The 17,535-nt window shown below is 41.4% G+C and overlaps 1 long non-coding RNA gene across 1 annotated transcript in view; it reads right to left on the bottom strand.

Moving 5' to 3' along the window:
• The window catches only part of LOC148094511 (uncharacterized), a 214,930-nt gene extending 197,882 nt beyond the window's left edge, over window positions 1–17,048 (bottom strand). Inside the window, exon 1 of the long non-coding RNA XR_015716110.1 lies at window positions 16,686–17,048. This is a non-coding gene — a long non-coding RNA (uncharacterized LOC148094511). The remainder of the gene's footprint in view (window positions 1–16,685) is intronic.
• Between the last annotated feature and the right edge of the window lie 487 nt (window positions 17,049–17,535).

The following is a 17,535-nucleotide window of genomic DNA, read 5'->3' as shown; positions in this document are numbered from 1 at the left end:
CAAAAAATTGAGAAAAGGGGTCAGAATGTTCATGGAGACAGGAATGTCAGAACGAATTTATCATGTGAGATTTATGATTACTAGGAGGGTTCAGAGGACAGTTCTTTCACTAGGCAATAAGGAATATATCAGTGAGAGGCAACAACATCTCTGAGAAGCTTAGCGATGACTGTCCACTGTAGGCCACAGTGAGAATAGGTGATTCTGCAATATCGCTGGGGTCCCTAGTCTCAATGGGAATAATGGGATGCCAGAAAAGCAAGGGCCAGATGTTGGTGCTTAACCATCAGAGTCAAAATGGACATAAACCACCACAGACAACAATGCCAGAAACACAACCAGAGTGCCTCAAACCACAAAGGTTTTGATGATGCTAGTAGAGCGTGGTGGTCCTGGGAGTGAGACAGGCGAGTAGCCAATAAGAATATCATGTGACTTGAATAACAAGAACAAAAAATCAAGAGCTATCAAAACGGCCGATGTGCCCACGATTTCCAGATCTGAACCAGTTCTCAGCCCCAAGGCCTGGGTCCCTTTGAGAGAGGATCCCTCAGTGCCTCCCACACTAATGATGTTTTTAGGGTTCAGTGATCGAAGGTATGTCAGAACATCCCCTGAAAGATAAAGAACAAGTTATTGTACCCTGGGCTTCTACTCCAAGGGAAAAAATCCAACACTTGAGCCCCGTTGGGTTTTGAAGAAACATAAACTTGATAGGGAATGCTGCCCAAACCTACGTACTGTGTGATTTAAGACATTCATGGTTTTGAGAGGGCTCTGCAGTAGATCCAGGCTGCCATGCAAGTGCCCTTAGCTCCTATGAAATGGCAGATCCCATGATGCTAGAGGAACCTGTGACAGATAGAGATGTGCTGTGTAGAGTCCTTGGCAAGCCCCAGTAGGACAGCCATAGGTTAGTCTCCTAGGGTTTTTCTGGAGCTGCCTTCTTCAGAGGAGAATGACCTGTTGTTTGAAATGCAGTTCCTGGTATGCTATTGAGCCCTATTAGATACTGACATTTCTCCCACCAGCAACTGTCTCAATTTGTTTTGCTTCCTTTTGTAATAAAATTCCTTGAAAGAATTGTCAACATATTCACTCTCTCTACTTTTTTTTCCCATTCTGTTCTAAAACAGGCTTTCATCCCCCCCCCCCCCAATTTCACTAAAACTGATTTTGTGAAACTCACCAATGATCTCCATGTTCCAGATCCAATGGCTCAGTTTAAGTCCTCTTCACACTTGATCTATCGACAGCATCTGACCCAGTTGGACACTCCCTTCTTGAAACAGTTTCTCCCCTTGTTCCCTAAGACATCACTCTCTCTTCCTGTGTCACTGGTTCCTCCTCATCACCTTGCCTGGTTCTTTTCCTATCCTAACCATTAATGTTGGAGCCTCCAAGGCTCAGCCATGGATTGCTTTTCCTCTCCACCTATAACATACTCTTCCTAGGTGACTTCACTCCATCTATAACTTTCTTTTTTATGTGCTTCCCACTCCTGAATCTATACCTCCAGCCTCATTCTCTCTTCTGAACATCAGGCTCATCTGTCCAACAGTCTATGAACCTCTCTACCAGTTGCCTGCCTTAGACTTAACAATTCCAAAACCAGATTATGGATCCCCCATCTCCACACCTATTCCTCCACCAGCCTTCATAAGCAACAGTTCCATTTCTCCAGCTTCTCAGACCCAAGACCCTGACTCATCTTCACTTCTTTTCCTTTTTTAAACCCTCACCCCAGGGTATTTTTCCCATTGATTTCTGGGGGAGAGAGAGAGAAACGCTGACGTGAGAGAGACACATCAATTGGTTGCCTCTCACATGCACCCTGACTGGGGCAACTGAGGTATGTGCCCTTAACCAGGAATCAAACCCAAGACCCTCCAGTCTGCAGGCTGCCCTTCTAACCACTGAGCAAAACCGGCCAGAGCATCACCTTTGCTTCTTTCATTCCAAACTTACATTCCATTCATCAGGAAATCTTGCCAGCTATTTCTTCAAAATATTTAGAATCTGATAAATCCTTAGTTCAATCTACTATCATCTCCTGACTAGATTGTTTTACCCTGTTTCCATGATTCCATCTCTGCGTCTTCGATTCATTTTCAGAACAGCAGCCAGAATGACCCCGTCTCACCTCAGCTGAAAACCCTCCACAGGCTCCCCATTCAAATTCAAAGTCCTTGCAGTGACCCACAATGTCCCACAAGATCTGCCCTACCTCTGCCTCTGACTCCCCTCTGCTTTCACCTCCCCACTTTCCCTGCACCCTCTCTGGATATGCTTCTGTCTTGGGCATGATCCTTCAGTCAGCCTCATGGCTTACTCCCTCACTTCAGCTCCAAACTCCACTTCCCCAGCAATAATGCCTCCTCTCTATCACCTGTACCCCTCTTTATTTTTCTTCATAGTATGTCTCCCCACTTCATGTATTATTCAATGTACTAATTTTATTGTCTGCCCCAACCCAGTAGATTGTAAGTTCTGAGAGAGCAAGAGCTTGTTTAATTTCTCTAGCTCCAGACTTCACAATAGTGGCTGGAATAATTAAATGCTCAAAAGATTTTTGTTGAGAGCATGCATAAATATCAGGTCCTTTGTTAAACCTAGAGTACAGGAGAGGAAATATAGATAAAATAGTACAGGCCTTTAGAAGCTCCCAGTTTGCTATACTTTCCCACAGCAGAGGGTATATACCTTCATAGGCAACAAGAAATAATTATAACCAGAGAAGTACAATCCAAATACCAAATAACTGGTGTTATTGCTCCTGCTTCTTCCTATTGCTATTGTTTTAGAACTTGGGATACTACCTTATTTCAAAGACTTAACATGGGTCCATTGCTATTGCAAATTCAGACAGTATCACCCAAACCCACCTATATTTTCTGTTCTCTGTGAAATGGGAGACTTCTACAAGTCAGGTCTGGTTTTACAGAGAGACAGCAAGAGTCTCTAGATGCCTGAGTGACACATTCATCCCTCTCACGCCAACTCCCTCAGAAGTCTCCCCTACCCTGGTTCAGCAGAACCTGAAATTACACAATTTAGAATTCACTGACCTCTGAAAAAAGCAAGTCACGCCCCAAGGAGAGCTGCAAACAAAAGCGTTTCTAAGCCAGATTCCTTGTTGACACTGGTCTCTGGTTACACCCCAAGCATAAAAAGGAGGAAATTCAGTCTTCAAAGCCAGTGTGTCCCCACTTTTGTCTGACCCCAGCAGAATCCCTTCCCCCACCCATCCTCCACACAAGGCACACACTGTGAGGTCAAAAACACAAATGCTGCTGCCGGGGAGGCATTTGCAGGTTACACACTATATATAGCTAAAGTAACTTAAAGTTCGGTCTCATGTTACTTGCCTTGGGGAAGAGTTTAAAGCCTTAAACAATTTCTCTCAAGCATTCCCTGTTGTGAATCCCCTTTCCTGTCCAAACCCCTTTCTTGGCCCAGGCCTCAGGAGTCACCTTTCAGAAGGACCTGGCCACTCCCAGCATGTTCTCTGTCAGGCTCCGCACAAAGCAGACTTTTCCAAGGGCCCAGGTCTGCCCTGAAGAGGCAAGGCCACATGGCCAGCACCTCACAAGAGATCACTTTGTCCCCAGAATTCCAGACAGGCTTTCCTTAGACCCTTGGAAGTTTCCTGGAGTGTAGGTCTCCTGTTTTTCTGGGCCTGGGTCAGAGGAGACAAACGCAGGGCCTGGATGAAGCACCTCCCCACCGCACACCAACAGCAGATTTCGTTTATTCATGCTGTGATCTGTTCTCTTGGCCTTACCACCCTTCTCAACGGCACATTCCATGCAGCCCTGGAAATGGGATAAGATGTAGCAATACTTGTCATTCCCAGCTTGGGCTGTTGGGTTCATCTATGTCAACCAACTGCATCCTTTTTGCAAAAGAGAAGACAGAGCCAGAGAGTGGAGGCCATGTGCGAAAGGTCAAAGAACTGTCAGGGTCGGGGGGGCAGGAATTCCTGACTCACAGACCCACACCAGGCTCCTCCACGGGAGCCAGCCTCCTCACCTACTCCCCTCAGACTTTTTCTCCTCCGGTTTCTCTCTCTTGTCCTACCTTTAGAATCTTTCTGGGGGAGGGGGGATTTCTTTCAGGGTTTCCAACCAGGCCCAACCCACAGGCGCATCTCGGCAGCTTCCCCCTTGTTCCACCTAAAGTGCTCCCAGCTCTGCTCCCCAGCAGCCTTGGGCTCTTGCTGGGCTCAGGCCCCTCCACTGTTCCCTTCTTGCCTCCCGTGTGTTATAAAGAACTTCGGAGTTCTTAAAGCGTGTTTATGTACAGCACCTCACTGATGACACAAAAAACCCTTGAGGTTGTCTGGGAGGGCGGGTTCTTTTCTTCATTTTCACAAATGCAGAGGTTGCAAGGCCAGCTAAGGGACGTGTCTGCACTGTCCCATGGATAAGTCACAGAGCCCAGGGTAGGGTTTTCATCCCCACCTCTGCTTTTAAGGGTCTTTCCGTTTGAGGAAGGGTGTTGCTTTAGCCACACCCTTTCCTGACATTCTCTTCTTGAAAGGTTTTTTTTAAAGAAATTAAATTGTAAACAGCTATGAATTTGTTTATCAGATCTAGTCTGCTTTACCCATAGATCCTGGTCCTCAGCAAGAGCAGACTGTGAAGGGGAAAGAACCACAGAAGCCAGTGCTGAGAGCCACAAATGTATAAGCCTGAATTCAGCAGCTGCAAGTCTTATCACACAAACACCACACAAATTCTTGGCCCCAACACCAGGACATTTTATTTGCCTTTATATATGCTCTTTCCAGGAATTAAATGCCTCACGGCAAATGAGAAAGAAGTAGTTTTACCACGTCACAACCTCCTTCTCCCACCAGCTCTACCAAATTCATATGTTCTACACATCTACTAAAAATACGGGCTAAATAAACAACTCAGAGTAAATGAGGAAAACTCAACACCTTCTAGAATGGACAGTTCGGCATTTTTGCAAAAGAATAAATACATTTCATATCCTCTTTTATTTGTCAAGGCACACAAAAAAATGGGGGGGGGGGGATCTAGATTCTGTTTGTTTCCATCTGGAATGCAAATGACAGGCACCAGCCTCCCCATCGCACAGTGAGTGCTTTGGAGAAATGGTGGTGTGCCAGGGGTGGGGGCAGAGCTGTTTTTAAAGAACCAGAAAAAATTGCAGAAACTGGGAGGCCCAAATGTTTGCAGTATCTAAACTGGCCAAGAAACTGGCATGAGAGCCTACAGCCTGTGCTTCCAGGGACCTGAGTGGCCCAGAAGTACAGGGCTATCTGCACTGATGCCTGCGAAGGGCAGGTGCAGTTTACAGATGGGAGGTTCGGATGTGGGAGTGTGCCAAGTACATAACAAAACTCAGTTGAAGGAAGCCAAGTGTAAGACCAGAGCCCAAACTTGAACAGAGGAGGCAACAAATTCCATAGGATTTAGGTATAAAAGGAGAATTGCCATATTTTTTTCCTATGAGTTAAATATTGAGTAGGAAAAGGTAGCATTATATTTTCTTTTTCACTGAATACATTTTCCTGATTAGATTTAGCTCTTTAGAAACAAAATTATTTTGCATATCATTTAGTTCTCCAAACATATCAGAATCAATCCTATCTTCATCAAAATAAAATAATTAATTTTGTTTAAAGAATGTTTGTAGTGATATGTATACTTAAAGCCCAAGTATAAAATGAAGCAGCCAGAAATATCTTAACATTAAAACAGCACAATCCTAACTTACATCACAGTTTTGCCTATTTGAATCTCCAGGTTGGCTTGTATTGATGGAATGGACTGGGGAAGATGTGGAAGGAATATTTCATGTGCTTTATAGTATGCCAGGCACTGTTGAGGTTCTTTACAGACATGTCTAACCTTCACAGCAACCCTGTGAGTTAAGTATTATTATTCCTATTTTACAGATGAGGACACTGAAGCTCAGAGAAGCAAAGTAATTTCCCCAAGATCACACAGCTGGTGGATGGCAGAGGCAAGATTCAAATACTTATAATTAGGATTTTTCCTTGACACATTTAGAGAGAGCCCTTGTACACTACTGGGTATTACAGAGAATATGAGAATTTGGTACTAATGGAAACCTTGTTAAAGAAAGGTGGTTTGGATCAAATTTTACTATTTACTAGAGAATAATTTCTGGGGAGATGTTTATGTATTGTATTTTTTATGTGTCAGAATTTGAACTTGGAATGAAATTTGCAATACATGAAAATACTATCTGCTCTAATTTAAAGACATTTTCATGTTTTTCTTTTTTTATATATTATGACATAGCTCTGGAATTGAAAATGAAAACAGAACTATTTTAGCACAATGTCTGCACCTCCAAAGTTTCTTAGCAATTATTAGTAGCTCTTATAAAAACAAATGTGAGAAATCTCTAAAGTGAAAATTCAGTTTTAAAAAAAAAAACAGCTAATCACATTGAAGAAAAGTGGGCACTGAAGGATAGCGTCTAGAAGACAACATTAATATGTAATTATTCTAGTAAAAACTATGACTCCATTTAAAGCAAAAAAAAAAAAAGTTAAATAACCTAATCAGATCACTTAGGGAAATAAATACTTTTCTCCTCCCTACCCTAAGATCATATTGCTATTTAACCTGCTTTAAAACAAACAATAATTTTTAAACATTTTCTATCCTTTAAGCAAATGTTCTGTGCTTGGCTAAATGACGGTGCTCAAGAAATGCCTACCACAGAAGCACAAAAAACCCTTGGCAACACGCCCGAAGAAATCCGCCCTGCAATGGGTTCCAGCGAAAGCTCGATGGCTTTCTGGTGAACACGCTGCTCAGTGCTCACTTGAACAGGATCTGGGGAGAACAAAAGAAAAACTGATAGACATTTTCCTTTTTGTTAGTCTGGCAAAGGAGCCCTCAGCTCCTTTTAGCAAACTTTCCACGCTTGGAAAATGAACGCGTGTATGGCTAACTTACAAACCCTGCCCTGGGCTCTGGTGTAAACTTCTTTTTACTACCTTTGATTCCCTGAAATTCAAGTATAATTATATTGTTTGTCTTTTCATCCAATAAAATGTGCATTAGCATTTGGTTCACTTTGGAGTGTATTTGTTTCAGTGAGTGTATTCTTTCAAATGACTAGTAGTGCCATTGTAATGAGGATGCTTTAGATGATACACAAACTCTTAATATTTAAAAGAGGGAGACTGGAGGGCCAAACCTCTTCAAAACATTTCAAAATTGGGTTCATAATTGGCTAGAGCTATTAACTTCTCCAGATATTCACGCAAGAATTTCGCCAGGCACAAAAGTAAAGACTTTAAAATGAAATTCACTTCCCTTCTATAAAGTAAAATAGATGCACATTTTAATATTTTGTGCAACTTTTTCTTAGGATGAACATTTCCCACTTGAAAAAGACAATGGTTGGACATGTTACTGGTCTATGAAACGGCTGTGATACATTTGGCCCCAGTTCTCTCTCTCTGGGCAGGGGGAGGCAGAGTTGGGCTGGGCTGGCACAGGGTGTGTACCGAGAGACTCCTTGACCTTAAATGCCCTGAAATGAGGGAGGGGAGGGTGGTTGTAAAGGTAAAATTTCCCCTATTTAATGTTGTAGAACAACTGCATGGTGCTGAAACCAAACTCACTTTGCAAAAGAGACACTGTAAATCCAAACACCATGCCTGGCAGAGAACTTAAACCCTGGGGAAGGACTGAAGGCATTAAACTTGCCTCCATGGGCCCTTCTTCCATCACCAGTCCCTCAGCTTGTTTTGTGCAGGGCTTTTTCTGGTTCCCTGGGCCTCAAGACTTAAAATGTAGACTTCTGATGGTATCACAGAGACGCACCAACAGGATTAAAGAGAAAGGACTCATCGCACAACTTGAATGGTTAAATATAAACATTTAACATGTACTGTGCTGGTTGTAACATTCTTTTGGCATTTCTTCATTCACACTGTGCCGGAAGCCTTTGAAAACAATGGAAGAGCAGGAGCTCTCAGACCTCTGAGAGGCCCTAGCTACCAGGAGGTCATGTGGTCTATTAGGAGAAGGCTGTTTTCTGCAGTAGAAGCTGGGCCTCTAGACTCCCAGTTACCAGAGCAAATCATCAAAAGCAAAACCAGCACAAAATAGATGAAACTTAAGATATCTATGACTGGCACCCTTATCCTGATCTCCCTTCCCTCCCTAAGATAACCCTGATTATGAGTGCAATGTGTTTCCTTCTAGTTTTTTAAAAAGAAACACCCGCACACCCACAAATACAAACACAAACAGAATAAATGAAGTTATTTGACCTAAGGCCATACATATCCTAAAAATGCTTTATTCATTTAACAATATTTTGAGACTTACCCATGTAGATTTTTTCCCCTTACTTTTGGCTGCTGAATGATGCTCCCTCATTTGAAACCACCACTTTTATTTAACCCCCTATGGAAGGCCACTCGTATTTGTCAGTTGATGATCTGATGCATTCTCCAGCCTACTTGATCTTGCCTTTCTCAGTAGTCTGGCTGCACTTTATTCTCCTTAGTTGTTTCCTTAGTTGTATGTGAGGTTTGTTTCCCAGACTAGGAGGTAAACTTCTATAGAGCATCCTCTATGTGCAGCATCTAATATGCATTAGATAATAATTTGGTAGATGGATGACCTTTGGGCTTTTCACTCCCTTAGAAAGTTTAATAGCAGCTTTGAACTCACAGGCTCAACAAATTCTATTTATTTATTTCCTTCCCTTTCTTAAAAGAGAAGTTTTGGATTTTCAAATCAGGTTCAAGTAAAATTCACTTCCTTTTCCATCCTAGATTTATGGTGGCCAACATCTCCTAAAGTTGGTCTAAATCCTAACACTGGTGATACAACAAAGGTTATGCCTTTTAAAGGTGAGTGTGTGTGTGTGTGTGTGTGTGTGTGTGTGTGTGTGTGTGAGAGAGAGAGAGAGAGACAGAGACAGACAGACAGAGAGACAGACAGACAGAGAGACAGAGACAGAGAGAGAGAGGAAACAAAGAGAAAGAGAGTGAATGAAGCTAAAACCCCACCTTGAGTTGTGGCCCTGTGGGTCCTTCTGTCCTGGAGGCAAAGCCAAATACAAAGGATTGATTCTTTTTGCAAATGAAATCTGGAAAACAAGCATTTTTCCTTCTTTTAAAAATCTCATCCTGCCACCTTTACTTCACACTCTGAAGTTGCTGGTATCAAAATCAGTTTTATTTCTTTCCCTGGAAACCTTATTCTTAACACTTTAGCCTTCCTTACCAAAAAAAAAAAAAAAAAATTTTTTTTAAATTTAATGCCCTTTCTAGGGAATGAAAAAAGTGCAAAGTGCAAAGTCTCCACATCCACTAACCAGAGATTCTCCAGACCATTCAGCCAGACCCCAGGTTATGTCATAGAGAGCTAGTCTGAAACCATGAAACTCGGCCATTACATTGTTTGTTAGAGGAAAGGGGAAGGTGTGGGAACATTAAAGCTGCAGAAGCAAATCGGTATTGAGGGACCTCTCTGCATTTGTGTTACGCCATCTTTTCCTCTCATGAAGTCAGTTTAATTCTTTCCTAGCCCAAGGCCCCTTCAGCAGCAGTTTTTGGCTTTTTTAAGTCTGATCACTTTGCTCTGCATCCCCTCAAAATGCACATATGCTCATATACATGCAATTCTGCAAAGAATTCCAAGGACTTTAAAATCCCCTGAGACCTAGCAGAGCCCCAAGTAAGAGGATCTAAAGTGAGGTGAGGTTGCCAAGAATCCAGATGTTTGCAGAAACAGTAAAAGCGGCAGGCACTGTAAGCATTGACAATTGCTGCAAAATAAAGCCAATCTCCATATTTGAGTATTGGAGAAAAAACTACTAATGCTGAGTCGGTCTTTTCAGGCACACCTTTATCTATTATGGATAACAAGAGTAACAATATGTCATCAATATACCAGCGTCTTTGAATACTAAGAATGACTCTGTGTCTGGAAGATAAAATACTGGACAAGGCACAAGACTATACTGATAAGGAGGAGATTTTCTCATAAAAAATACTATACCTGTAACTAGTGCTAGAAATAAGTGAATAAATGATCTAGCCCATCAGAACCCATCCCATCAATTTCTTATTACATCCGTTGCATCATTTCTTTCAATCAGTACTATATACTCGAAGTCATTCTTAGTTCTTCAGCTTCAAAGACTTCTTCATATGTTGTCTTCTTTAGATGTAATCTATTCCAAACCCTTAGCTATTCCAAAAACATACACAGCAGGTCCTCCAGTAACATCTTTTTTTTTTTTTTTTAAGAAACATCATTTTTCATTGAAATTGTTTTGTTACAACATTGATGAGACGCTATAGGAAGTTAGCTATTGTTTATATCAATTAGCCGACGATAAAATTGATTTTGTCATACATCATTTTGCTTAAAGTTGCAGAACCTATATCACTAAGGCTAAGTGAAGATTTACTGAGCTCATAAGATTACTGTCATCATACTAACTTTCACTATTTGCAGGGTGACCACTGTGTCAGCTATGCATGTAGCATTTAAGATATGCTATGTATATGTATTAAATCCTTACAACAACCCTGTTGCATAGATGTAGTATTTTCATTTTAAAGATAAGAAAACTAAGGCTCAGAGAGAACTAATTTACTGAAGGTAACAGAGCAAGGAATTGGCAGAACTGGGTTCAACCTTAATTCCAATTCTATCTCAGTCCTATTGGCTGGTGCCAGAATCCCATCTTTCCAGATGATTCTGAAAATTACAGAATTTGCACTTTACATGTATTCTTAGTCTTCTTTGGCTCACAGAATATTCAAGCAGAAAAGGATGGTAGAAGCAAACTTGTCTGACCCTCACACTTTACAAATAAGGAAACTGACATTCAACTAGGTTGGGTTGCTGCTCCAACCATGGCCTTCCCTTTTCTGGTTCTGAGAGGGCAGGAACCACATCCTTTAGGAAGTAATTTCATGCCTCCCTTAGCATAGCTCTAGGTACACCAAAAGTCTTAGCAGAAACTTAAGTCCAGGACACTGAATGACCAGAGCAAAGGAGGGCCAAATTCAGATGGCATCTACTTCAAAAAGAACAGAACAGCTCAAGGTATATCTCTTCCCACTCCCCCCAAAGGAAACCAAGGATGTCACCTGGTCTGCAAAGTTAGCATAGCAGTGAAAACAAGGCATATAAAATCACAGCAAAGCAGGCCCAAGAAACCAACACCTGCATCCTAAAGCCACTTCTACAGATAGCAGCGATGAGCAGCTCCAAAAAGCAGATAATTTCAAAGCCCTTCACTTTAAGACGGTATAAACTGGAATGAGGAGTGAAAGGACAAGTCAGTGCTTGAAAGCTTGCCTTTGGGTTATCAAGCTAGAATAACAAATGTGTTTAAAAAGCATTAAATCAGATAACTACTATGTGTTGCATTGTCCTCGAAAATGCAAAAATAGAAAAGGAAGAAATTATCTAAGGGCAGTAAACCAGGGAAAGAGAGACCAGGCGGTGGTGTGGGCCGAGGATGATTATTACTGATTCTATAAACACTTACTGTATGACAATAGTTGACAAGCCCTGTTAAGAACAGAGAAGTAAACAGAATCCCAGTCTCTCTCCAGGACAGAGAAATAATAATAGAGCAAGAGAATAAAGAATGTAACTGTTTAATTGGCACTTTATTTTCTAAAGAAGGAAGTTTAGGTGACCCTAATGTGATCCTAATGCTTTTAACATTAAGTTTTGTCAGTTCATTATGTTGTTAGGGAACATCAAAAACACAAAGCACTGTATTTAATAGATCACATGTGAAAAAGAGAAAACACACTGATTGGGTCAATGACCCAGGCTTGTCTGAATTAATTTTAATTCAGCCTACCTGGGCTATTTTGTAAATAAGTATGATTAAATACAAGGTGCTAAATAAATGTTCAGTGTAAGTATGTATATATACACACATGTATTGAATATGTACATACATATATAGTGCATATGTGTATATGTACATACATATATATTTGAATGTATTGTGATTACTTGATACATCCAGGTACTATGCCTGCTGTCCAGCTGAATAAGTTAGTTCATTGGCTCTCAAACTATAAATCCTGAGCCCTTTCAGGGCATGTGCTCTGTTTGCTCAATCTGTAAACACATAATTATTTAACTTGCCTTCTAAAGTAACACCACACCCTGGATATGATGCAAAACCCAGCATTACAAGATAAGCTCTGTCTCAAGTTTCTGCTCGTTATAGTGCCTGGAGTATTTGTTCATATGCTCAGAGACTGAAGCAGAAGTAAACAGCCAGGCCAGTATTATAGGGACACCTGTGTTACAAAATCGACTTTCTTATATTGTGAAAGCAATGAATGAAGTTCAGCAGGACTCCTGTAAGAATGCCGATTCATCCCACAGCACGGTTGGTCAAATAGGACTTCGACCTTATCGCCTCACTACCCAACCCACCCAGGTCTGTCTACTCTCCTCAGGTATCAGATCTAAGCTCCGAGCTGTGGGTCTCAGCTGCCACACCTCACCTCCTGCTTGTCTTCTGACCGCCTCCTCATTCAGCTAAGGTAGCCTCGCCCATTGTCCATTTGCACAGCTCTCAGATCTCCAACAAGTCCTTTGCACAGGCATTTGACATGCCTGGACTAATAACTCTTTTTATCTTTAAAACTCTACAAAGTCACTTCTCTTGTGAAGTCCTCTCTAATTAGACAGAACACAGTGTCCTGGACAAGAGGCTGGGGCACAATTTTGCATTGTGGTTGGGCATGACATTTATACCCTCCCCTCCCCACCAAGGTGCGACACAGCTGAGTGATTAAGGGCAAGAATTTGGGAGCCACATGGTCAGGGTTTGAATCCTGGATCCACTACACACTATGCTTCAGTTTCCTTACCTGTAAGATGATTGACAGATGATAGATGATAGATAGATGATGATAGATAGATGATGATAGATAGATGATGATAGATAGATAGATAGATAGATAGATAGATAGATAGATAGATAGATAGATGATAGATAGGTAGATAGATAGATAGATGATAGATAGATAGATAGATAGATAGATAGATAGATAGATAGATGATAGATAGATGATAGATAGATAGATAGATAGATAGATAGATAGATAGATAGATAGATAGATAGATAGATGATAGATAGATGATAGATAGATAGATAGATAGATAGATAGATAGATAGATAGATAGATGATAGATAGATAGATAGATAGATGATAGATAGATAGATAGATAGATAGATAGATAGATAGATAGATAGATAGATAGATAGATGATAGATAGATAGATAGATGATAGATGATAGATAGATAGATAGATAGATAGATAGATAGATAGATAGATAGATAGATAGATAGATAGATAGATAGATAGATAGATAGATGATAGAAGATATAGATAGATAGATAGATAGATAGATAGATAGATAGATAGATAGATAGATAGATAGATAGATAGATAGATGATAGATGGATGATAGGATAGATAGAATAACTAGAGAACTTAGCTAGTGCCTGGGGTGCAGCGAATGCTACATAAGTACACGCATAATAAGTGTGATAATAAGTGGCAGCTTCTATCTGCCTTGGCATTCAGGTGACAACAGGGAGTGACGGGTGCTGTGTCTTTGGCAAACTGTCGAGTGCATGCCTGAAATTGCTGCAGCTGCATTGGCCAGTGGAGGGACCTGGCCTAGTGTAACCAGCTGTGCACAATTTCAAGAGGAGGCAAATCCACATCTCTGGATTTTAAACTATTGGTTTACACTTAAAAATTAATGTTTGAGCCAAAGAAAGCATGTCTAGGGGCAGATTTATCCCTTAAATCACTATTTTGTGATCTCTGACATTTATGAACCTATAATGGTGTGTGTGCTTCCATTTTTCTGTGTTTATCTTCTTTACTTCTTCCTCAGTAGAACATCCTAGTGGTTAGAGCATCGGCCCCTGGACCAGAGGGTCACAGGCTTGATTCCTGGTCAAGGGCACAGCCTTGGTTGCAGGTTCCCCCTCCCTGGTTGGGGTGCATGTGGGAGGCAACCAATCGACGTGTCTCTATCAATGTTTTACTCTCTCTCTCCCCTCATCCTCTCTCTCTAGAAATCAATGGAAAAAATATCCTCGGGTGAGGGTTTAAAAAAAAAAAAAAAAACAGCTCACAGACGAAGGTTTGTTAATGAACAAGACATTTTTCTGAAAGAAAATTATGAGTAACTTAGTGTCACCCACACGGAGTACCCTCTACCCCCGTCTTCAGTTCAAGTCAACAAACGAGGCCCTGGGGGCACAAATATGAATAGGATATAGTCCCTGATCTTGAGACGCGTACATACTTGTGGGGGCACAGAAATACAGACTACTGTCCTGTTTACAAAACGCATGGCTATGTATTTTCACATGATTTTTTATACCCAAGGTATAGAAGAGAAACTGAGAGGTTAAGTGTCTTGCGCAAGATCACTCCACTAGTGAGTAGATTTGTAACAAGAATCGAGTTCTGCTGACCCCAAACCCAGGGCCCATTCTGCCACATGCAATGTTCTAGCATGACACTGTTTCCCCGCGTCTGTGATACGGGAGAAATCACACTCAGTGAAAAGGCCCATAGCAAGTGAGATGGAATGAGGCATTGGTAGCATCATGGAATAAAGGCTTTGAAAAGCACCTGTAAATGGTTAGGGAAATATTTTTCTTCTCATTAATTATAATTTTCCAGCTACAAAAGAGAGTTTGATGCCACTTTCAACAAGCCATAATGCCATATTTTTTTAAAGGTTAAAAGAACAAGATAATGAAGGGAAACAGATGAAAACCCTGTTTCAGAAAATCGAGGTTCAGATGGGAACAAATCTTAGCTCTGAGCTTCCTGAGAGGCAAGGCAAACTGGGAAGTGACCAGGTTCTTGTTATTTATAAAAAGAGGCATACTAATTTTAAGTTTAGCATATATCATCACCATTTGGTCTCTAATTTCTGAATCACATAGAAAAATTGGTATGCTTTTTTATTGACGATTTTATTGATTTTTAGAGAGAGAGGAAGGAAGAGGGGGAGAGAGAGAAACATAAATCAGCTGCCTCCCATATGTCCCCTACCAGGGATTGAGACCAGAAACTGGGGCATGTGCCCTTATAGAATCGAACCCTCGCCCGGCCGGGCGTGGCTCAGCGGTTGAGCATCGACCTCAGATCCAGGCGATCGGGGTTCGATTCCCGGTCAGGGCACATGCCCAGGTTGTGGGCTCAATCAATGACTCTCTCATCATTGATGTTTCTATCTCTCTCTCTCCCTCTCCTTTCCTCTCTCTGAAATCAATAAAAGATATATTTAAAAAAAAAAAAAAAGTTAAAAAAAAAAAAGAATGGAACCCTCAATCTTTCCATGCATGGGATGACACTCAACCAACTGAACCACACCAGCCAGGGTGAAAATCAGTATTCTTATGGAAAACATTGATTTGAAAGTACAGCATTTTATAAAGATAAAAGCTGATTTGTTGTATCTGTAAACTCTGTGATTGCTCAGAAGACTTGGAAATGTATAACCCACTGTGAAAATTAATAAACAAAAACCTCATTTAAAATGGAGTCGTGGAGTCAGGAGGCTAGAAGAGAAAAAACACACACACACACATCACTCAACACACACTAACTGACCCCAAGAAGAGGAGGGGTACTTTGCATCTTCACAGCAAGTGGTATTTTTCTACTTCAGAAGGAGGAAGAAAGAATTCTCCCTCCCCCAGTAACAGCCCAGCCAACGGGAGAGAGACTACCATAGCTCAGCCGATGAAAAGTTAATATACTACTTCAAACTTTCAGTTTCCTCCAATGGACTCCCTATTTACCAAAGCCCCGCCCAAGTCCATAAAAGAGCTTTCACCTCCTTTGTTTCTCTGGACTTGCATGTGGTTTGCCATTAAACCGCATGTCCCGAATTGCAGTTCTTTACTGTTTCAAAAACAAATCATTTTGCTGAAGAAATATCTGGCTATTTGTGAGAGGTCAACAATACTGTCTAGCACATAGTGACAATGTTAATGGTTTGGCATGTTCTATAAAGGAAAATGGGAGAATCGGCATCCAGTGAGAAGGGTTGTGCAGCAGAGCACGGGAACTATAATTTTGAGGAGAGGGTGAGCAAAGAGTTGCTCTCTTCATAAACATTTAAGTTCTTAACTGGGTGAACTATAGCCAAAATGGTACACCAAACACAAGATGACATTTAACGGCTATGAGGACACTTCATCATTTATTCATTCACTTCAACAAATTGCTGCTGAGTGTCCACAGAGTAGACATCTATGCACTGTCCTTAGGGATGGAGACAGAGCGGTGACCAAAACAGACAAATACCCCTGCCTTCACCAAGCTCTCTTGGGGCAAAGCACAGTATGTTGCACAGATTAAAGACGGATGTGTACACTGCTTGTGAGAGAGCTGGAGTTCTTACTGCCAGACTGTATGCTAAGTCAGTCCTCCTAAAATGTCTACAGCCCTGTGTTACTATAGCCTTGAAACAGATGCTTGGCTTTTGTCATAAAACTATCCAGAGCACAGGAGCAGCTAGGAAAGGGAGGAGCAGACACCAATCCTCAGGGCCACAGAACAGGGCTGAGGCCGGGTTCTCACCTTTTTAAGTTCATAAGGAACAGAGAGTGGACCTACCTTCTGCTGCAGAAGTAGCTAGAGAGCGCAGTCTTTGGTTTCACACAGTGGTCCTCTTCTGTTCCAGAAATGGCCTTAAGAAGCAGCTGGAAGAAGAAAAGAAAAGCTAGAAAAGAACAGCATAGAAAAAGCTGTTAGACAAAAGTAAAGAGGGGTTTTTAAGATGCATACAGGCATTTATTCAACCAATATTTATTAAATCTTCACTACCTATGCAAAAGCATTACGCAAGGTACTAGAGAAACTGGGCACAGGGAGTGGGAGCTGGGGGGCGGGGGGTCCTGTCTCATATCTTTTACATTCTAGAGAGTCAGACATTGAACATGTAATTAACTAATTAAAATTAGAATGACTAGAAAGAACTGTTGGAGGCTATAGTGTCGAAGATGCCAGAAACCCCGTTAACATAATCCCACTCACCTCTCTCTCAATCGCTCCTCTCTCAGACACATGCGTACACACACACACACACACACACACACACACACACAGAGGCTTACACAGCTATGATGTAATCAGGCACCTCTGGTCTCCCTCTTTCAGAGAGACTACTTTGGGGTTGGAAATGCTAAGGATGCTTTTCCTTCTGGTTTTTAGGCCAAAAGGCTGCAACCCTGGTAAGTCCCTCTGCCATCATCCCTACTGTGAGCTAAGATGAAGCCGGGTCTAGAGGAAAAACGGGTACCTAGGTTGGTTACATCTTCAAATGTCTTCTAGATCTTCAAGTTTATGGTTGTGCTTGTCCTATATGTACTGAATTAGCACGTACAGACCTCAAATATGAACTTAGCAGAGAGCGCAGTATCCAAAATGAAATGACAGCTTTCCATTGGACTGTGTGCTTACCTAT

Source organism: Miniopterus natalensis, chromosome 1 (genome assembly GCF_054644295.1).
Source record: "Miniopterus natalensis isolate mMinNat1 chromosome 1, mMinNat1.hap1, whole genome shotgun sequence".
NCBI classification, from domain to species: Eukaryota; Metazoa; Chordata; class Mammalia; order Chiroptera; family Miniopteridae; genus Miniopterus; species Miniopterus natalensis.
Note: the sequence above shows the minus strand (reverse complement) of the source record. Positions and strands in the feature narration are given on the sequence as shown.